Here is a 23,509-nt window from a genome sequence, read left to right as displayed (position 1 = left end):
ACCTTTCCGGTGTCCAAATATATCCGTCCAATATATCAATCTTTATGTCTCGACCATTTCGAGACTCCTCGTCATGTCCGTGATCACATCTGGGACTCCGAACAAACTTCGGTACATCAAAATACATAAACTCATAATATAATTGTCATCGAAACCTTAAGCGTGCGGACCCTACGGTTCGAGAACGATGTAGACATGGCTGAGACACGTCTCTGGTCAATAACCAATAGCGGGACCTGGATGCCCATATTGGTTCCTACATATTCTAAGAAGATCTTTATTGGTCAAACCGCACAACAACATACGTTGTTCCCTTTGTCATCGGTATGTTACTTACCCGAGATTTGATCGTCGGTATCCAATACCTAGTTCAATCTCGTTACCGGTAAGTCTCTTTACTCGTTCCGTAATACGTCATCTCATAACTAACTCATTAGTTACATGCTTGCAAGGCTTAGGTGATGAGCATTACCGAGAGGGCCCAGAGATACCTCTCCGACAATCGGAGTGACAAATCCTAATCTCGAATTATGCCAACTCAACATGTACCTTCGGAAACACCTGTAGTACTCCTTTATAATCACCCAGTTACGTTGTGACGTTTGGTAGTACCCAAAGTTTTCCTCCGGTAAACGGGAGTTACACAATTCTCATAGTTACAGGAACATGTATAAGTCATGAAGGAAGCAATAGCAGAATACTAAACAATCAAGTGCTAAGCTAACGGAATGGGTCATGTCAATCACATCATTCTCCTAATGATGTGATCCCATTTAATCACATGACAACACATGTCTATGGTTAGGAAACATAACCATCTTTGATTAATGAGCTAGTCAAGTAGAGGCATACTAGTGACTATATGTTTGTCTATGTATTCACACATGTATCATGTTTCCGGTTAATACAATTCTAGCATGAATAATAAACATTTATCATGATATGAGGAAATAAATAATAACTTTATTATTGCCTCTAGGGCATATTTCCTTCAGTCTCCCACTTGCACTAGAGTCAATAATCTAGATTACATAGTAATGATTCTAACACCCATGGAGTCTTGGTGTTGATCATGTTTTGCTCGTGAGAGAGGCTTAGTCAACGGGTCTGCAACATTCAGATCCGTATGTATCTTGAAAATTTCTGTGTCTCCCACTTGGACTTGGTCCCGAATGGAATTGTCACATCCCTAGTTCTGACAATGCCTAGGGCATGCATTAGAGTGTTGCATCATGTTTAAATTCCAAAGAAATTTGAAATGGGGATTGTTGAAACCCTAGCACCAAATGAAATTTAACTAGGTTCAATAAAAATATTTTCAATAACCCAGAATGCCCTTTGGAAATGTTCATGATTTCTGCTAAAGGTGAAAACCTCTTCCAAAAATGATGAACATATTTATAGGCTAATCCTGGATTTTTGAATTAAATTATATAGTATTTGCATTTGGGCATTTAATTGCTAATAATATTTTAAATGCTCAAATAATTACAAGCTGAAATGTTTACTGTTGGAAATATTCCAAACAGTGACATGGAGCAGTTTCATGATTTTTGGTAATACCCTGGCATTTTTAATAAAGCCCTAAATTTACAAAATAATAGAAAACAGAACAGAAAAATAAAGCAGAGAGCAGAGGACTTACCTGGCGCTCCTCTGGCAGCCCAGCCGGCCCAGCTCCTGTGCCGGCCCAGCCCACCTCCACCTGCCCTGTCGTCTTCCTCGCGCCTACTGGCGTTGTGCGTGGCGTGCGCACAGCCGAGCCGCGGCCACCTCCTGCTTGCCACGCAGCTGCTCTCCCTCACCCTGGACGACGCCACGCCACCCCGCAGAACCCCCTGGCCTCTCCCCTCTCTCCCTGGATCTCTCCTTCGTCCTCCCCCGCTATGGCCGACGCGCTCGTCGCTGCCGTTCGCTGCCGCCGTGGCCGCCGGCCACCCCACGCCTCAACAACGCGCCCCACGAGCTCTGCCGTTCCGCCCTCATCCTCCTCGTCGACTCACGCGACCAGAAGGGCCCCGAGCAGCCGCCATCATCATCGTCTTCAAGCTTCGGCTCCGGTGCCTTCTTCGTCGATTCGGCCACTCCGGCGCGCCCCCGAGACCACTAACCATCCCTGCAGCTCCGCGGTGAGCCTTTGACCCGGTTCCCCCTTCCCTCGTCATTCTTCACGAGCTCTAGCCCCGATCCCCAACCATGGCCGAAGCATCTCGCCGCCGGCCATGGCGTAGCCGTGGCCACAGCCACCGCAGCTCGTTCCCGAGCCCACCGTCGTGCTCAGCTCGATCGCATGAACCCGTAGACACCCACGACGCCTCCTCCCGGGCTCTGTAACGCCACCCCGAGATTGCCCGAACTCCGGCGGCCGCAAAAGAGCTCGCCGCCGTTATCTCCGGCCACCCGCGCACACACCGCCTGCACCACTCGACGCGCGAGTCCACCAGTAGCACGTAGCGCATCTCCGCCGTCGATTTGGTCGACGGAGGACCAAACCCGAAGCCCGCCGCCGCATCTGTCCTCGCCGGCGGCTAAACGCCGGCGGGTTGACCGCTCTGACCGGCGGGGTTCGACCCCGTCTACCCAGGTTTGACCCCTCTCTCTCACTGACGAGCGGGCCTAGGCCCCTGTTTAATTAGTGTTAGGTTTAATTAGTGTTAGTTAACTAGTTAATTAGATGATCCACTAACACGCGGGCCCCGCACTGTTGACAGCTTAGTTAGGGCTGATTTAGCACTAATCATCTCAGTTAGTTAACTGATTCACTGACCAGTGTGTCCCACAGGTCAGGTTTGCCCTGGCCGACCCAGTTGACCTGCTGACGTCACCCCGACGTCATCCTGACGCAATTAATCTTTTCTGAATTTATTTTTATACAGGAAATTCCAGAAAATAACCAAAACTTCTAAAATTCATATAAAATCAACCGTAGCTCCAAATCAAACAAATTATATATGAAAAATGATTAGAAAAATCCAATCTTTCCATCTGTACTAGTTTCATGCATGTCAGAACACTTTAACCTTGCTGTTTATGTGAAACAAGCTAATTCACTTATATCACTTATTATTTTGGGTGATCAATTGAATCCTTGGTTCAAATGGACTCAAACCTTTATGTCCCAAGTTGCATTAGACCTATCACACATCATATTGCCATGTCATAGCATGCATCATATTGTCGCATTGCATTGATTGTGTTTCTTCTCTGTTTGTCGGTGTTGTTCCCCCTCGATAGACGTTGCACCGACGTTGTGATCGTTGACACTGATGAAGACTCAATGCTATCTTCAGAAGTGCCAGGCAAGCAAAACCCCCTTGTTCATTCCGATACAACCCGCTCTCTCGCTCCTGCTCTCTTTTATTGCATTAGGACAACATCGATTCAACTGTTACTTGCTGCGGTAGCTGAACCCCTTTATCCTTTGCATGACCTGTCATTCCACAGTAAATAGATGAAACCCACTAGCATGAGTAGGAGTTGTTTGAGCCCTGATGTGCCTACTCATTCATGTTTGTTTGCCATGCCTGCTATTGCTTAGAGTTGAGTCAGGTCTGATTCATCGGGACTGAATCAGAGGTGTGTGAACTTGTCTTACTGTGTGTGAGCTAAGTGTGTGAACACGATTTGGTAAAGGTAGCGGTGAGAGGCCATGTAGGAGTACATGGTGGGTTGTCTCAATGCAGCCGTCCTCAGGAACTGAGTTCTGTGTTTGTGATCCATGATTCAGCTACTACCACGCATTGGGCCCGAAACCAATGGACCCTCTCGGCTTCTTAATCACCCTTGTCCTCTGTCCCGGAGTTGCAAGTAGTTTCTGGTGTTTGTAGTATGCTGGAGGCCGTGCGCAGCGCTGACCGTAGGGGTGGGCTGTGATGCGGTAGGCACGTGGCCTGGTAAACCGGGCGCCCGTTTGGTGTCACAGAACCCTGTTCACATCGTTTGGGGCTGTGAGCGAAACTTCGGCCGGATCTCCTCATGGATGGAACCCAAATAGGCGATAAACCTGGACTAGGGACTTGAGTGTTTAGGTAGGTCGTGGCCGACACCCACGTTGGGCTTCCGCTTGAAGGTTGCCGAGTACATGTCGTGTAAACAACGGTAAGTGGTGAGAGCGTGTGTGAAGAAGTACACCCCTGCAGGGTTAACATTATCTATTCGAATAGCCGTGTCCGCGGTAAAGGACTTCTGGGTTGCCTGTACAGTTCATAGACAAGTGAAAGTGGATACTCTAAAATACGCAAGATAAGCGTGAGTGCTATGGATGGCGTACTCGTAGGGAGACGGGTGCGGATCCATAGTGGTGTATTGATATGGTGAATATGTGGACTCGTGTGCGCCACCTCAAAAGAGTTACTTGCAGTCGTAGTTCAGGATAGCCACCGAGTCAAAGCTAGCTTGCTGCAGTTAAACCCCACCATCCCCTTTATTGATAATGATGCATATGTAGTTAGTTCTAATGTAAGTCTTGCTGGGTACATTTGTACTCACGTTTGCCTATTTTACGTTTTTGCAGAGAGACTTCGGTCTTGCTAGTAGTTCCGCGTGGACTTCGACGTTTAGCTTGATACCTCAGCTACGATCTTGTGCCCTCGGCAGGATCTGGTAGATAGTCAGGCTTCTAAGCCTTTTTCATTTGTAGATGTCTGTACTCAGACATATTAGCTTCCGCTTGTGTTTTGACTTGTATGCTCTGAATGTTGGGTCATGAGACCCATGTTTGTAATATCTCGCTCCTCGGAGCCTAATGAATAAATACTTGAGTCGTAAAGTCATGTTGTGATGCCATGTTGTATTTGCACATATCGAGCATATTGTGTGTATGTTATTGAAATGCTTGGTATGTGTGGGATCTGACTATCTAGTTGTTTATCTTTAGTAGCCTCTCTTATCGGGAAATGTCTCCTAGTGTTTCCACTGAGCCATGGTAGCTTGCTACTGCTCCGGAACGCTTAGGCTGGCCGGCATGTGTCCTTCTTCGTTCCTGTGTCTGTCCCTTCGGGAAAATGTCACGCGTTGAGTACCGGAGTCCTGTTAGCCCGCTACAGCCCGGTTTACCGGAGTCCTGCTAGCCCAGTGCTACAGCCCGGAACTTATTCGCTGATGACCGACACGTTCGATGCTGGGTCATGGATGCCTGTCCCTGTAAGTCTGTGCCACTTTGGGTTTACGACTAGCCATGTCAGCCCGGGCTCCTTATCATATAGATGCTAGCAACACTATCATATACGTGTGCCAAAAGGCGCAAACGGTCCCGGGCAAAGGTAAGACGACACCCGTGGGGATACCGTGCGTGAGGCCGCAAAGTGATATGAGGTGTTACATGCTAGATCGATGTGGCATTGAGTCAGGGTCCTGACAGCTTTGGTATCAGAGCCTGACTGCCTGTAGGATTACCAAGCCAAACTGGTCGAAGTTGAGTCTAGAAATGCTTTAGTTATATGTAGGGGAATTGATTGTGGGATGGAACGTAAGGCTCTTTTTACTCCTTATACCTCATGGCCTTCTGATCTGAGTCAACCTCTTCTCTTCTACGGGGATTAAGGACTAGGCCTTCTCATCTATCTATCTATCAGGATGACGTGTTACTAATCCATAGACTTATAGGATTGTTGGTTTCAAGCCCCAGTTCAGTTCCTACTATTTCCGTGTGTTGTTAGTTGATCTCAGAACCATGTTATTGTGATGTTGAGTGGTCATGCCACTATTTTGAAGGATGTCTCCAATCTTTTGAGCATTTACAGCCGTTATGCTGTCCGAGTCATTCCAGGTTTGTAAACAATCTGATGCACTTGCAAATCCTTTCCCTCTGGTGTTTATGTCCCTTTGGGCCAGGTTAATCACACTAATTGCTGAGTTGAGGTATTATTTTACCTCGACATATATGTTGGAGTTAATATTATGACCCTAGGTGTCTTAGGGGATCATCTAGTAATCTAGCTATGATTTGTGTTCTAGTGTGATGACTCTGGCCTTTATTCCCGAAAGCATCCCGTGATGCAATTTAGTTAGTAGGTATTCTACTCGTGGGTTTTGGACACGAGATTCACCCTACTTACTTCATGTTGATAGTGTTTGCTAGTTCCTTTAGGTTATTAGTAACCTTTGCATTAGTCCTCGAGGTCTGTGGTATTTCCTTCTTCCAAATACCATGAACCATTCAGGCAGAAGTTATTTGAACCAAAAGATCACAATCAGAGTACTCTTGAGGAGTTCTCCATTCATAAATCGTGACTCTGCCAGTTCTACCTTTTCGCATGGATTATCCGGAAGAAATATGGTGAACTCGTTCGACATTCTAATCCATGCATCCACAACTCAGGAAATCATATGTTCTTTTGAGTTGACCCTCTTAGTTGTCTTCTGACCCTCGTCTATCAATTGATAGACAAGAGTAGTTGTGCACTCGAGCTCATCGATGCTTATTATTCCTGTGGTCCGTCAAGCCATTCTATCCGGAATGACTAGGAGAAACAAACTCCAGTACCTCATCCATATCCAGGATTGGGTCAAAGAAGTTGCGCTCCGCAGATCAAATTGCTAATCTAGCTTTTGCTCTGTTCTACCTTGGAGTATTACCATCTTTATATCAAGAATGTCATGGGAATTGCACAGCATCCTATGAACTCTTGATACAGTGATACTTCTTGCCATCATTGTTCATTCCTCGATTTCCTTGTTATTGTAACCGGAATGCTGACAAGTGAACCGTGATGTGTGAAATCAATACTGCTAGCAACTCCGTTGCTTGGTAGTTGAATGGACGATAACCTCATTCTTAGCATGTTGATTGTTGGATCGTCACCCTAAGGTTGATTGTGCTACCTAGTCCCTATTTCCGGTGCACTCTCCGATCAATGAGTTAGGATCTTGTCAAACCCTCGCTCTTTTGATCATATCATCTTGCCCTGAAAAGCAAGGTTGTTCCCGATCTTAGTAACATACCGGTGGTTCGTGATTTTCCGAATATCTTCTCGGAAGTATTACCGGGTTGTCACCTGGCCGCTATGTTGAGTTCGTGATCAAGTTGGTTTTTCTTATCAATCACTCCTTCTCCAGGAATCTGTGTTGGATATCCCTGAGCTAGTTGGTTGAGCTAGACAACAACTTGGAGAGTTGGAAGATAAAAGCTTGTCTGACTTAGTTCATGTTAAGGGATATCTCCTTGTGTGTGTGTGTTGAAGAAAGATGATATCTTCATTGATTGATCCTCGTGGTCAATTGTTGGATCTATTGTCTGACCCCAAACCTTTGATTTGAGTATGGGCTATCCTCAAATTAAATCAGAACCAACGATGTTCGTAATGTTGTCTTACTCGTGGATTTTCCTCGAGCATACACCATTATGTCTTTTGGGTCTGACCAATACTATCACCTTGTTCACATAGTTATGGAATTCCATCTCCATGGGAATCTGGATGAATTGTTGTTGATCTCATCGACAATATCCTTATCTTCTCCATGATTTGTGTTGAACATCCAACTAGTATTGGAAACTTTTATAAGCATTATCTTCATGACCCGCCCGCGAAGCATATGCTCGGATGTAAGAAGTGAATTCTTCTAATTCATGTGTATATGATGCAAGTTGCCGCCATGAATTCGAGAAAGCAAGTTGTTGCTTCCTTGGAATCATTCCAAATCAGTCATGCAAACGTGCGAAGTATTCTGTGGTCTGATAGACTGATCATCTTCATTCTATATGTATTCCTAGCACACCAAGCCACTGATTGATTTGTTCAAGGATAATAGGTTCTACGTGCTAGTCCTGAAGGTACCAGACGGATTTGTATAAGATTCTGTTATCCTCAATGATGGTTCCCCTCCTGAACTCGGTAGTGTTTTGTTGTAAGACTACCATGGGATCATGTCTGTCTGGGACAACGTGTTCACATGTTTGTAGCAGAACCAGCTCATGTTTTGGAGCTTGCTATCGTAGTTCATTTCCTGAGAATCACGCAACGTCTTCTCGTCGGTTTGTGTTGTAAACTTTCATTTTTCTTTCTTAGACTCGATGAGTCTAGATTATTCCGACACCAACCAGATCTGAATCTCAGGCAAATATGATGGTTGGAACGTTTCCCAAGAATTATAATATTGGTCTCTCTGTAACCGGTAAAGTGGATGCGTGGCTAACACACCTAGCCGGAAGACCTGTTATTGTAATATCTTGATTGAAGAAGTTGGCCACCTCTTCATAAGGACTTCCTAGGAATTATTCCCTATTTGTGTGCCTTGTGATTTTTGTGTTCCGAAGTCCGACCTTTACTTGATGTTCTAGGTACCAGACCATTTCAATGAATAGGATACGCTAGTACATCAAGGAGAACATTAGAAGCGGAGTGCTAAATGTCTCTCGGTCGATCATCCAGATTTAGTTCCCTTGGCCCCGCTAAGGTGAAATCGGAGAAAGTGTTATCTTCCTTTGCATCTGCATCGTCCATCGCTACTCATCATGGTAGTATGTTGTGTTGTCAGCACCCTTGACACGGATGTTGATAAAACCTTGATGAATATGGAAATGCTCAAGTTCTTGAGAGCACGCGCAAGCACTAGGTGTTATCATAGTTACTAACTGGGATTGCTCTCAATTTCCTCGGTTATACTATAACTCTTCAAACAGTGGATTCACTCTCTACTGCTGAGCTTCTCCCCAGCTACTAAAATCATTCATTGTGTTGTCTTCAACAAGGTAGTCCACATTATCCATTCCGGCCGAGAATGTCATTCTTTTGGACTCCTTCAAATGATCGATTGTGATTACCTTAGGCTGGTATAAAGAATTTCAATGATCTCTGAATCAAAGGTAATTCTTTTTGCCACTTAAGGGGATAATCTACGAATCACCCTCCTCCAGGATGTCTCGCTGAGGTATCATGGCAACTCAACTCCTCGCTACGTTGACAACCGTTCACCACCCTCTTAAGGGTAAAATTGTTGTCTACCTAGTGCACCCTCGTCATCTGTTCCACTCCATCCCTCTAGATGTGTGCTTCATGTCTCGGCTTGAGAGATATTTCCATGTCTCAATCCATGAGTTGATCCTAAGTTGTTCGATCTTCGAGGAGATCGATCCTTCTAGAGTTTTCCCTTTCTTCTTGTCATCATGTTGGATAAAGATCTCAAAAGCAAAGACGTCAAGATCGGTTTGAAGCAATGAATCAACATCTTCGAGGAATGCAATGCATCATGAAGACTGTGTCAGTTCCGTGTCCCCTCTATCTTCTTACCTCACTGTCTTGAATCTCGGGACGAGATTCTTGTTTAGTGGGGGTGAGTTGTCACATCCCTAGTTCTGACAATGCCTAGGGCATGCATTAGAGTGTTGCATCATGTTTAAATTCCAAAGAAATTTGAAATGGGGATTGTTGAAACCCTAGCACCAAATGAAATTTAACTAGGTTCAATAAAAATATTTTCAATAACCCAAAATGCCCTTTGGAAATGTTCATGATTTCTGCTAAAGGTGAAAACCTCTTCCAAAAATGATGAACATATTTATAGGCTAATCCTGGATTTTTGAATTAAATTATATAGTATTTGCATTTGGGCATTTAATTGCTAATAATATTTTAAATGCTCAAATAATTACAAACTGAAATGTTTACTGTTGGAAATATTCCAAACAGTGACATGGAGCAGTTTCATGATTTTTGGTAATACCCTGGCATTTTTAATAAAGCCCTAAATTTATAGAATAATAGAAAACATAACAGAAAAATAAAGTAGAGAGCAGAGGACTTACCTGGCGCTCCTCTGGCAGCCCAGCCGGCCCAGCTCCTGTGCCGGCCCAGCCCACCTCCACCTGCCCTGTCGTCTTCCTCGCGCCTACTGGCGTTGTGCGTGGCGCGCGCACAGCCGAGCCGCGGCCACCTCCTGCTTGCCACGCAGCTGCTCCCCCTCGCCCTGGACGACGCCACGCCACCCTGCAGAACCCCCTGGCCTCTCCCCTCTCTCCCTGGATCTCTCCTTCGTCCTCCCCCGCTATGGCTGACGCGCTCGTCGCCGCCATTCGCTGCCGCCGTGGCCACCGGCCACCCCACGCCTCAACAACGCGCCCCACGAGCTCCGCCGTTCCGCCCTCGTCCTCCTCGTCGACTCACGCGACCAGAAGGGCCCCGAGTAGCCGCCATCGTCATCGTCTTCAAGCTTCGGCTCCAGCGCCTTCTCCGTTGATTCGGCCACTCCGGCGCGCCCCTGAGCCCACTAACCATCCCTGCAGCTCCGTGGTGAGCCTTTGACCCGATTCCCCCTTCCCTCGTCATCCTTCGCAAGCTCTAGCCCCGATCCCCAACCATGACCGAAGCATCTCGCCGCCGGCCATGGCGTAGCCGTGGCCACAGCCACCGCAGCTCGTTCCCGAGCCCACCGTCGTGCTCAGCTCGATCGCATGAACCCGTAGACACCCACGACGCCTCCTCCCGGGCTCTGTAACGCCACCCCGAGATTGCCCGAACTCCGGCGGCCGCAAAAGAGCTCGCCGCCATTATCTCCGGCCACCCGCGCACACACCGCCTGCACCACTTGACGCACGAGTCCACCAGCAGCACGTAGCGCATCTCCGCCGTCGATTTGGTCGACGGAGGACCAAACCCGAAGCCCGCCGCCGCATCTGTCCTCGCCGGCGGCTAAACGCCGGCGGGTTGACCGCTCTGACCGGCGGGGTTTGGCCCCGTCTACCCAGGGGTTTGACCCCTCTCTCTCACTGACGAGCGGGCGCAGGCCCCAGTTTAATTAGTGTTAGGTTTAATTAGTGTTAGTTAACTAGTTAATTAGATGATCCACTGACACGCGGGCCCCGCACTGCTGACAGCTTAGTTAGGGCTGATTTAGCACTAATCATCTCAGTTAGTTAACTGAGTCACTGACCAGTGGGTCCCACAGGTCAGGTTTGACCTGGCCGACCCAGTTGACCTGCTGACGTCACCCCGACGTCATGCTGATGCAATTAATCTTTTCTGAATTTATTTTTATACAGGAAATTCCAAAAAATAACCAAAACTTCTAAAATTCATATAAAATCAACCGTAGCTCCAAATCAAACAAATTATATATGAAAAATGATTAGAAAAATCCAATCTTTCCATCTGTACTAGTTTCATGCATGTCAGAACACTTTAACCTTGCTGTTTATGTGAAACAAGCTAATGCACTTATATCACTTATAATTTTGGGTGATCATTTGAATCCTTGGTTCAAATGGACTCAAACCTTTATGTCCCAAGTTGCATTAGACCTATCACACATCATATTGCCATGTCATAGCATGCATCATATTGTCGCATTGCATTGATTGTGTTTCTTCTTTGTTTGTCGGTGTTGTTCCCCCTCGATAGACGTTGCACCGACGTTGTGATCGTTGACACTGATGAAGACTCAATGCTATCTTCAGAAGTGCCAGGCAAGCAAAACCCCCTTGTTCATTCCGATACAACCCGCTCTCTCGCTCCTGCTCTCTTTGATTGCATTATGACAACATCGATTCAACTGTTACTTGCTGCGGTAGCTGAACCCCTTTATCCTTTGCATGACCTGTCATTCCACAGTAAATAGATGAAACCCACTAGCATGAGTAGGAGTTGTTTGAGCCCTGATGTGCCTACTCATTCATGTTTGTTTGTCATGCCTGCTATGCTTAGAGTTGAGTCAGGTCTGATTCATCGGGACTGAATCAGAGGTGTGTGAACTTGTCTTACTATGTGTGAGCTAAGTGTGTGAACACGATTTGGTAAAGGTAGCGGTGAGAGGCCATGTAGGAGTACATGATGGGTTGTCTCATTGCAGTTGTCCTCAGGAACTGAGTTCTGTGTTTGTGATCCATGATTCAGCTACTACCACGCATTGGGCCCGAAACCAATGGACCCTCTCGGCTTCTTAATCACCCTTGTCCTCTGTCCAGGAGTTGCAAGTAGTTTCTGGTGTTTGTAGTATGCTGGAGGCCGTGCGCAACGCTGACCGTAGGGGTGGGCTGTGATGCGGTAGGCACGTGGCCGGGTAAACCGGGCGCCCGTTTGGTGTCACGGAACCCTGTTCACATCGTTTGGGGCTGTGAGCGAAACTTCGGCCGGATCTCCTCATGGATGGAACCCAAATAGCCGATAAACCTGGACTAGGGACTTGAGTGTTTAGGTAGGTCGTGGCCGACACCCACGTTGGGCTTCCGCTTGAAGGTTGCCGAGTACATATCGTGTAAACGGCGGTAAGTGGTGAGAGCGTGTGTGAAGAAGTACACCCCTGCAGGGTTAACATTATCTATTCGAATAGCCGTGTCTGCGGTAAAGGACTTCTGGGTTGCCTGTACAGTTCATAGACAAGTGAAAGTGGATACTCTAAAATACGCAAGATAAGCGTGAGTGCTATGGATGGCGTACTCGTAGGGAGACGGGTGCGGATCCATAGTGGTGTATTGATATGGTGAATATGTGGACTCGTGTGTGCCACCTCAAAAGAGTTACTTGCAGTCGTAGTTCAGGATAGCCACCGAGTCAAAGCTGGCTTGCTGCAGTTAAACCCCACCATCCCCTTTATTGATAATGATGCATATGTAGTTAGTTCTAATGTAAGTCTTGCTGGGTACATTTGTACTCACGTTTGCCTATTTTACGTTTTTGCAGAGAGACTTCGGTCTTGTTAGTAGTTCCGCGTGGACTTCGACGTTTAGCTTGATACCTCAGCTACGATCTTGTGCCCTCGGCAGGATCTGGTAGATAGTCAGGCTTCTAAGCCTTTTTCATTTGTAGATGTCTGTACTCAGACATATTAGCTTCCGCTTGTGTTTTGACTTGTATGCTCTGAATGTTGGGTCATGAGACCCATGTTTGTAATATCTCGCTCCTCGGAGCCTAATGAATAAATACTTGAGTCGTAGAGTCATGTTGTGATGCCATGTTGTATTTGCACATATCGAGCATATTGTGTGTATGTTATTGAAATGCTTGGTATGTGTGGGATCTGACTATCTAGTTGTTTATTTTAGTAGCCTCTCTTATCGGGAAATGTCTCCTAGTGTTTCCACTGAGCCATGGTAGCTTGCTACTGCTCCGGAACGCTTAGGCTGGCCGGCATGTGTCCTTCTTCGTTCCTGTGTCTGTCCCTTCGGGAAAATGTCACGCGTTGAGTACCGGAGTCCTGTTAGCCCGCTACAGCCCGGTTTACCGGAGTTCTGCTAGCCCAGTGCTACAGCCCGAAACTTATTCGCTGATGACCGACACATTCGATGCTGGGTCATGGATGCCTGTCCCTGTAAGTCTGTGCCACTTTGGGTTTACGACTAGCCATGTCAGCCCGGGCTCCTTATCATATAGATGCTAGCAACACTATCATATACGTGTGCCAAAAGGCGCAAACGGTCCCGGGCAAAGGTAAGACGACACCCGTGGGGATACCGTGCGTGAGGCCGCAAAGTGATATGAGGTGTTACATGCTAGATCGATGTGGCATTGAGTCGGGGTCCTGACAGGAATTGAAGCGTCTCTTGATGTGCTTGGTCCTCTTGTGAAATCTGGATTCCTTTGCCAAGGCAATTGCACCAGCATTGTCACAGAAGATCTTCATTGGTCCCGATGCACTAGGTATGACACCTAGATCAGAAATGAACTCCTTCATCCAGACTCCTTCATTTGCTGCTTCAGAAGCAGCTATGTACTCCACTTCACATGTAGATCCCGCTACGACGCTTTGTTTAGAACTGCACCAACTCACAGCTCCACCGTTTAATATAAACACGTATCCGGTTTGCGATTTAGAATTGTCCGGATCAGTGTCAAAGCTTGCATCGACATAACCATTTACGACTAGCTCTTTGTCACCTCCATATACGAGAAACATATCCTTAGTCCTTTTCAGGTATTTCAGGATGTTCTTGACCGCTGTCCAGTGATCCACTCCTGGATTACTTTGGTACCTACCTACCAAGCTTATTGCTAAGCATACGTCAGGTCTAGTACACAGCATTGCATACATGATAGAGCCCATGGCTGAAGCATAGGGAACACCTTTCATTTTCTCTCTATCTTCTGCTGTGGTCGGGCATTGAGTTTGACTCAACTTCACACCTTGTAGTACAGGCAAGAATCCTTTCTTTGCCTGATCCATTTTGAACTTTTTCAAAATTTTGTCAAGGTATGTGCTTTGTGAAAGTCCTATTAAGCGTCTTGATCTATCTCTATAGATCTTGATGCCCAATATGTAAGCAGCTTCACCGAGGTCTTTCATTGAAAAACTTTTATTCAAGTATCCCTTTATGCTATCGAGATATTCTATATCATTTCCAATTAATAATATGTCATCAACATATAAAACTAGAAATGCTACAGAGCTCCCACTCACTTTCTTGTAAATACAGGCTTCTCCAAAAGTCTGTATAAAACCATATGCTTTGATCACACTGTCAAAGCGTTTATTCCAACTCCGAGATGCTTGCACCAGTCCATAAATGGAACGCTGGAGCTTGCACACTTTGTTAGCACCTTTTCGATCAACAAAACCTTCAGGCTGCATCATATACAACTCTTCTTCTAGAAATCCATTCAAGAATGCAGTCTTGACATCCATTTGCCAAATTTCATAATCATGAAATGCAGCAATAGCTAACGTGATTTGGACAGACTTAAGCATCGCTACGGGTGAGAAAGTCTCATCGTAGTCAACCCCTTGAACTTGTTGAAAACCTTTCGCAACAAGTCGAGCTTTGTAGACAGTAACATTACCATCAGCGTCAGTCTTCTTCTTAAAGATCCATTTATTCTCAATGGCTTGTCGATCATCGGGCAAGTCAACCAAAGTCCATACTTTGTTTTCATACATGGATCCCATCTCAGATTTCATGGCCTCTAGCCATTTTGCGGAATCTGGGCTCATCATCGCTTCCTCATAGTTCGTAGGTTCATCATGGTCAAGTAACATGACTTCCAGAATAGGATTACCGTACCACTCTGGTGCGGATCTTACTTTGGTAGACCTACGAGGTTCAGTAGAAACTTGATCTGAAGTTTCATGATCAATATCATTAGCTTCCTCACTAATTAGTGTAGTTGTCACAGGAACCGGTTCTTGTGATGAACTACCTTCCAATAAGGGAGTATATACAGTTATCTCATCAAGTTCTACTTTCCTCCCACTCACTTCTTTCGAGAGAAACTCCTTCTCTAGAAAGGATCCGAATTTAGCAACGAAAATCTTGCCCTCAGATCTGTGATAGAAGGTGTACCCAATAGTCTCCTTTGGGTATCCTATGAAGACACATTTCTCCGGTTTGGGTTCAAGCTTATCTGGTTGAAGTTTCTTCACATAAGCATCGCAGCCCCAAACTTTAAGAAACGACAACTTTGGTTTCTTGCCAAACATAGTTCATAAGGCATCGTCTCAACGGATTTTGATGGTGCCCTATTTAACGTGAATGCGGCCGTCTCTAAAGCATAACCCCAAAACGATAGCGGTAAATCGGTAAGAAACATCATAGATCGTACCATATCAAGTAAAGTACGATTACGACGTTCGGACACACCATTTCGTTGTGGTGTTCCAGGTGGTGTGAGTTGCGAAACTATTCCGCATTGTTTCAAATGTAAACCAAACTCATAACTCAAATATTCTCCTCCACGATCAGATCATAGAAACTTTATTTCTTGTTACGATGATTTTCTACTTCACTCTGAAATTCTTTGAACTTTTCAAATGTTTCAGACTTGTGCTTCATCAAGTAGATATACCCATATATGCTCAAATCATCTGTGAAGGTGAGAAAATAACGATATCCGCCACGAGCCTCAACATTCATCGGGCCACATACATCTGTATGTATGATTTCCAACAAATCTGTTGCTCTCTCCATAGATCCGAAGAACGGTGTTTTAGTCATCTTGCCCATGAGGCACGGTTCGCAAGTACCAAGTGATTCATAATCAAGTGATTCCAGAAGTCCATCAGTATGGAGTTTCTTCATGCGTTTTACACCGATATGACCTAAACGGCAGTGCCACAAATATGTTGCACTATCATTATCAACTCTGCATCTTTTGGCTTCAACATTATGAATATGTGTATCACTACTATCGAGATTCAATAAAAATAGACCACTCTTCAAGGGTGCATGACCATAAAAGATATTACTCATATAAATAGAACAACCATTATTCTCTGATTTAAATGAATAACCATCTCGCATCAAACAAGATCCAGATATAATGTTCATGCTTAACGCAGGCACCAAATAACAATTATTCAGGTCTAAAACTAATCTCGATGGTAGATGTAGAGGTAGCGTGCCGACCGCGATCACATCGACTTTGGAACCATTTCCCACGCGCATTGTCACCTCGTCCTTAGCTAATCTTCGCTTAATCCGTAGTCCCTGTTTCGAGTTGCAAATGTTAGCAACAGAACCAGTATCAAATACCCAGGTGCTACTGCGAGCATTAGTAAGGTACACATCAATAACATGTATATCACATATACCTTTGTTCACTTTGCCATCCTTCTTATCCGCCAAATACGTGGGGCAGTTTCGCTTCCAGTGTCCAGTCTGCTTGCAGTAGAAGCACTCAGTTTCAGGCTTAGGTCCAGACTTGGGTTTCTTCTCTTGAGCAGCAACTTGTTTGCTGTTCTTTTTGAAGTTCCCCTTCTTCTTCCCTTTGCCCTTCTTCTTGAAACTAGTGGTCTTGTTGACCATCAACACTTGATGCTCCTTCTTGATTTCTACCTCCGCGGCTTTCAGCATCGCGAAGAGCTCGGGAATAGTCTTGTTCATCCCTTGCATATTATAGTTCATCACAAAGCTCTTGTAGCTTGGTGGCAGTGATTGGAGAATTCTGTCAATGACGCTATCATCCGGAAGATTAACTCCTAGTTGAATCAAGTGATTATTATACCCAGACATTTTGAGTATATGCTCACTGACAGAACTGTTCTCCTCCATCTTGCAGCTGTAGAACTTATTGGAGACTTCATATCTCTCAATCCGGGCATTTGCTTGAAATATTAACTTCAACTCCTGGAACATCTCATGTGCTCCATGACGTTCAAAACGTCGTTGAAGACCCGGTTCTAAGCCGTAAAGCATGGCACACTGAACTATAGAGTAGTCATCAGCTTTGCTCTGCCAGACGTTCTTAACGTCGTCAGTTGCATCAGCAGCAGGCCTGGCACCCAGCGGTGCTTCCAGGACGTAACTCTTCTGTGCAGCAATGAGGATAATCCTTAGGTTACGGACCCAGTCCGTGTAATTGCTACCATCATCTTTCAACTTTGCTTTCTCAAAAATTCAACGGAACAACAGCACGAGCCATCTATCTACAAACAAACATAGACAAGCAAAATACTATCAGGTACTAAGTTCATGATAAATTTAAGTTCAATTAATCATATTACTAAAGAACTCCCACTTAGACAGACATCTCTCTAGTCATCTAAGTGATCACGTGATCCAAATCAACTAAACCATGTCCGATCATCACGTGAGATGGAGTAGTTTCAATGGTGAACATCTCTATGTTGATCATATCTACTATATGATTCACGCTCGACCTTTCGGTCTCCGTGTTCCGAGGCCATATCTGTATATGCTAGGCTCGTCAAGTATAACCTGAGTATTCCGCGTGTGCAACTGTTTTGCACCCGTTGTATTTGAACATAGAGCCTATCACACCCGATCATCACGTGGTGTCTCAGCACGAAGAACTTTCGCAACGGTGCATACTCAGGGAGAACACTTCTTGATAATTAGTGAGAGATCATCTTAAAATGCTACCGTCAATCAAAGCAAGATAAGATGTATAAAGGATAAACATCACATGCAATCAATATAAGTGATATGATATGGCCATCATCATCTTGTGCTTGTGATCTCCATCTCCGAAGCACCGTCGTGATCACCATCGTCACCGGTGCGGCACCTTTGATCTCCATCGTAGCATCATTGTCGTTTACGCCATCTATTGCTTCTACGACTATCGCTACCGCTTAGTGATAAAGTAAAGGAATTACAGGGCATTTGCATTTCATACAATAAAGCGACAACTATATGGCTCCAACCAGTTGCCGATAACTTCGATTACAAAACATGATCATCTCATACAATAAAATATAGCATCACGTCTTGACCATATCACATCACAACATGCCCTGCAAAAACATGTTAGACGTCCTCCACTTTGTTGTTGCAAATTTTACGTGGCTGCTACGGGCTTAGCAAGAACCGTTCTTACCTACGCATAAAAACACAACGATAGTTTATCAAATAGACTCCGTTTTAACCTTCACAAGGACCGGGCGTAGCCACACTCGGTTCAACTAAAGTTGGAGAAACTGACACCCGCTAGTAACCTGTGTGCAAAGCACGGCGGTAAAACCAGTCTCGCGTAAGCGTACGCGTAATGTCGGTCCGGGCCGCTTCATCCAACAATACCGCTGAACCAAAGTATGACATGCTGGTAGGCAGTATGACTTATATCGTCCACAACTCACTTGTGTTCTACTCGTGCATATAACATCAACGCATAAAACCTAGGCTCTGATACCACTGTTGGGAAACATAGTAATTTCAAAAAATTTCCTACGCACACGCAAGATCATGGTGATGCATAGCAACGAGAGGGGAGAGTGTTGTCTACGTACCCTCATAGACCGAAGCGGAAGCGTTGACGCAACGTAAAGGAAGTAGTCGTACGTCTTCCTGGTTCAACCGATCCAAGCACCGTTACTCCGGCACCTCCGAGTTCTTGACACACGTACAGCTCGATAACGCACCCCCGATCTCCGATCCAGCAGAGGCGCAGGGGGGAGTTCCGTCAGCACGACGGCGTGGTGACGATCTTGATGTTCTCTTGTCGCAGGGCTTCGCCTAAGCACCGCTACAATATGATCGAGGTGTAATATCGTGAAGGGGGCACCACACACGGCTAAGGAACGATCTCAATGATCAACTTGTGTGTCTAGGGTGCCCCCCTACCCCCGTATATAAAGGAGGGAGGGAGGAGGTGGCCGGCCCAAGGGGGGCGCGCCATAGGGAGGGGGAAACCTACTCCAAGTAGGTTTCCCCTCCTTTTTCCTAATCCAAGTTGGAGGGGGGAGGAAGGAGTAGTAGTAGTAGGAAGGAAGAGGGGGAAGGAGAAAAGGAAAGGGGGGGCCGGCCCCCTTCCCAATTCGGATTGGGCTTGGGGGGGCGCGCCCCCCTCCCTTGCTCCTTCTCCCTTCCTTCCAATAGGGCCCAATAAGGCCCATATACTTACCGGGGGGTTCCGGTAACCTCCCGGAGCTCCGGTATATTCCCAAACTCTCCCGGAACCTTTCCGGTGTCCAAATATATCCGTCCAATATATCAATCTTTATGTCTCAACCATTTCGTGACTCCTCGTCATGTCCGTGATCACATCCGGGACTCCGAACAAACTTCGGTACATCAAAATACATAAACTCATAATATAATTGTCATCGAAACCTTAAGCGTGTGGACCCTATGGTTCGAGAACGATGTAGACATGACTGAGACACGTCTCTGGTCAATAACCAATAGCGGGACTTGGATGCCCATATTGGTTCCTACATATTCTACGAAGATCTTTATCGGTCAAACCGCACAACAACATACGTTGTTCCCTTTGTCATCGGTATGTTACTTACCCGAGATTTGATCGTCGGTATCCAATACCTAGTTCAATCTCGTTACCGGTAAGTCTCTTTACTCGTTCCGTAATACGTCATCTCATAACTAACTCATTAGTTACATGCTTGCAAGGCTTAGGTGATGAGCATTACCGAGAGGGCCCAGAGATACCTCTCCGACAATCGGAGTGACAAATCCTAATCTCGAATTATGCCAACTCAACATGTACCTTCGGAAACACCTGTAGTACTCCTTTATAATCACCCAGTTACGTTGTGACGTTTGGTAGTACCCAAAGTGTTCCTCCGGTAAACAGGAGTTACACAATTCTCATAGTTACAGGAACATGTATAAGTCATGAAGGAAGCAATAGCAGAATACTAAACGATCAAGTGCTAAGCTAACGGGATGGGTCATGTCAATCACATCATTCTCCTAATGATGTGATCCCATTTAATCAAATGACAACACATGTCTATGGTTAGGAAACATAACCATCTTTGATTAATGAGCTAGTCAAGTAGAGGCATACTAGTGACTATATGTTTGTCTATGTATTCACACATGTATCATGTTTCCGGTTAATACAATTCTAGCATGAATAATAAACATTTATCATGATATGAGGAAATAAATAATAACTTTATTATTGCCTCTAGGGCATATTTCCTTCAGTTCTTGCCTGTGTTACAAGGTGTGAAGTTGAGTCAGACTTAATGCCCGACCACTGCATAAGATAGAGAGAAAATGAAAGTCATTCCCTATGCTTCAGCCATAGGTTCTATCATGTATGCAATGCTGTGTACCAGAACTGATGTGTGCCTTGCTATAAGCATAGTAGGGAGGTACCAAAGTTATCGCGGATTGGAGCACTGGACAGCGCTCAAGAACATCCTGAAATACCTGAAAAGGACTAAGGATATGTTTCTTGTTTATGGAGGTGAAAAGGAGCTCGTTGTAAACGGTTACGTTGATGCAAGCTTTGACACTGATCCAGATGATTATAAGTCGCAAACCGGATACGTATTTTTATTGAATGGAGGAGCTGTCAGTTGGTGCATTTCCAAGGAAAGCGTCGTGGCGGGATTTACGTGTGAAGCGCAGTACATTGCTGCTTCAGAAGCAGCAAATGAAGGAGTTTGGATGAAGGAGTTCATATCTGATCTAGGTATCATACCTAGTGCATCGGGTCCAATGAAAATCTTTTGTGACAATACTGGTGCAATTGCCTTGGCAAAGGAATCCATATTTCACAAGAGAACCAAGCACATCAAGAGACGCTTCAATTCCATTCATCATCCAGTGTCGGAAGGGGACATAGAGATTTCCAAGATACACACGGATCTGAATGTTGCAGACCCGTTGACTATGCCTCTTCCACGAGCAAAACATGATCAACACCAAAGCTCCATGGGTGTTAGAATCATTACTATGTAATCTAGATTATTGACTCTAGTACAAGTGGGAGACTGAAGGAAATATGCCCTAGAGGCAATAATAAAGTTATTATTTATTTCCTTATATCATGATAAATGTTTATTATTCATGCTAGAATTGTATTAACCAGAAACTTAGTACATGTGTGAATACATAGACAAAACATGTTGTCCCTAGTATGCCTCTACTTGACTAGCTCGTTAATCAAAGATGGTTATGTTTCCTAACCATAGACATGTGTTGTCATTTGATGAACGGGATCACATCATTAGGAGAATGATATGATGGACATGACCCATCTGTTAGCTTAGCATTATGATCGTGTCAGTTTCATTGCTACTGCTTTCTTCATGACTTATACAAGTTCCTTAGACTATGAGATTATGCAACTCCCGAATACCGGAGGAACACTTTGTGAGCTACCAAACATCACAACATAAATGGGTGATTATAAAGGTGCTCTACAGGTGTCTTCGAAGGTCTTTGTTGTGTTGGCATAGATCGAGATTAGGATTTGTCACTCCGTGTTTCAGGGAGGTATCTCTGGGCCCTCTCGGTAATACTCATCACTATAAGCCTTGCAAGCATTGTGATTAATGAGTTAGTTGCTAGATGAAGTATTACGAAACGAGTAAAGATACTTGTTGGTAACGAGATTGAACTAGGTATGATGATACCGACGATCGAATCTCGGGCAAGTAACATACCGATGACAAAGGGACAACGTATGTTGTTATGCGGTTTGACCGATAAAGATCTTTGTAGAATATGTGGGAGCCAATACGAGCATCCAGGTTCCGCTATTGGTTATTGACCGGAGACGTGTCTTGGTCATGTCTACATAGTTCTCGAACCCGTAGGGTCCGCACGCTTAACGTTCGATGACGATTGGTATTATGAGTTTATGTGATTTGATGTACCAAAGGTTGTTCGGAGTCCCACATAAGATCACGGACATGACGAGGAGTCCCGAAATGGTCAAGACATAAAGATTGATATATGGGATGACTATATTCGGACACCGGAAGTGTTTCGGAGAAGTTTCAGATTAAGTCGGAGTGCCAGAGGGTTATCGGAACCCCCGGGGGAACTAATGGGCCTCGATGGGCCTTAGTGGAGAGAGAGAGAGGGGCAACCAGGGCAGACCTCGCGCCCCTCCTCCTTGAGTCCAAATTGGACTAGGATGGGAGGGGGCCCTTTCCTTCTCCCTCTCCCTCTCCTTCCTTCCCTCTCTCTCCCATTTGGTGGAAACCTACTAGGACTTGGAGTCCTAGTAGGATTCCCCTCTTGGGGGCACGCCAAGGAGGGCCGGCTGGCCTCCCGTCTCCTCTTTTATATACGTGGGAGGGGGGCACCCCGTAGACACACAAGTTGATCTTTTAGCCGTGATCGGTGCCCCCTCCACGGTTATACACCTCGGGCATATCGTCGTAGTGCTTAGGCGAAGCCCTGCGCCGGTAAATTCATCATCACTGTCACCACGCCGTCGTGCTGATGGAACTCTCCCTCGGCCTCAGCTGGATCTAGAGTTCGAGGGACGTCACCAAGCTGAACGTGTGCAGATCGCGGAGGTACCATGTGTTCGGTACTTGATCGGTTGGATCGCGAAGACGTTCGACTACATCAACCGCGTTACTTAACGCTTCCACTTTCGGTCTACGAGGTACGTGGACACACTCTCCCCCTCGTTGCTATGCATCACCTAGATAGATCTTGAGTGATCGTAGGAAACTCTTTGAAATTACTGCGTTCCCCAACACCTATTCTGATGCATAGCCTGCTTTGTAACCTGCTATTGTTACCTACTAATACGTCCTATTTGCATCATGCTTTTATATCGACATTCATTGCATTATGGGATGTTAGTACACATTATGTCACAATAATTTTGCCTTTTCTCTCTTATTTTATAAGGTTTACACGAAGAGGGAGAATGTCGGCAGCTGGAATTCTGGGCTGGAAAATGAGCAAATATCAGAGACCTATTTTGCACAACTCCAAAAGTCCTGAAACAATACGAAAGTCAGTTGGAATATATTAAACATATTGGGCGAAGAAAGCACTAGAGGGGGCCCACCCACCAGCCACGAGGGTGGAGGGCGTGCCCCCTGCCTCATGGGCCACCTGGCAGGCCCCCGATGCCCATCTTCTGCTATATGGTGTCTTTTGCCCTGAAAAAAAAATCATAAGGAAGCTTTCGGGAGGAAGCCCCGCCGTCTCGAGGCGGAACCTGGGCGGAACCAATCTAGGGTTCTGATAAGTCTCCGTCGTATCTATAATTTTTGATTGTTTCATGCCAATATTCTTCAACTTTCATATACTTTTGGCAACTTTTTATACTATTTTTGGGACTAACATATTGATCCAGTGCCCAGTGCTAGTTCCTATTTGTTGCATGTTTTATGTTTCGTAGAAACCCAATATCAAACGGAATCCAAATGGGATAAAATGGACGGAGAATTATTTTGGAATATT

This window comes from Triticum aestivum, chromosome 2B, assembly GCF_018294505.1.
Source record: "Triticum aestivum cultivar Chinese Spring chromosome 2B, IWGSC CS RefSeq v2.1, whole genome shotgun sequence".
In the NCBI taxonomy this organism is placed as follows: domain Eukaryota; kingdom Viridiplantae; phylum Streptophyta; class Magnoliopsida; order Poales; family Poaceae; genus Triticum; species Triticum aestivum.
This window is presented reverse-complemented; position numbering follows the sequence as displayed.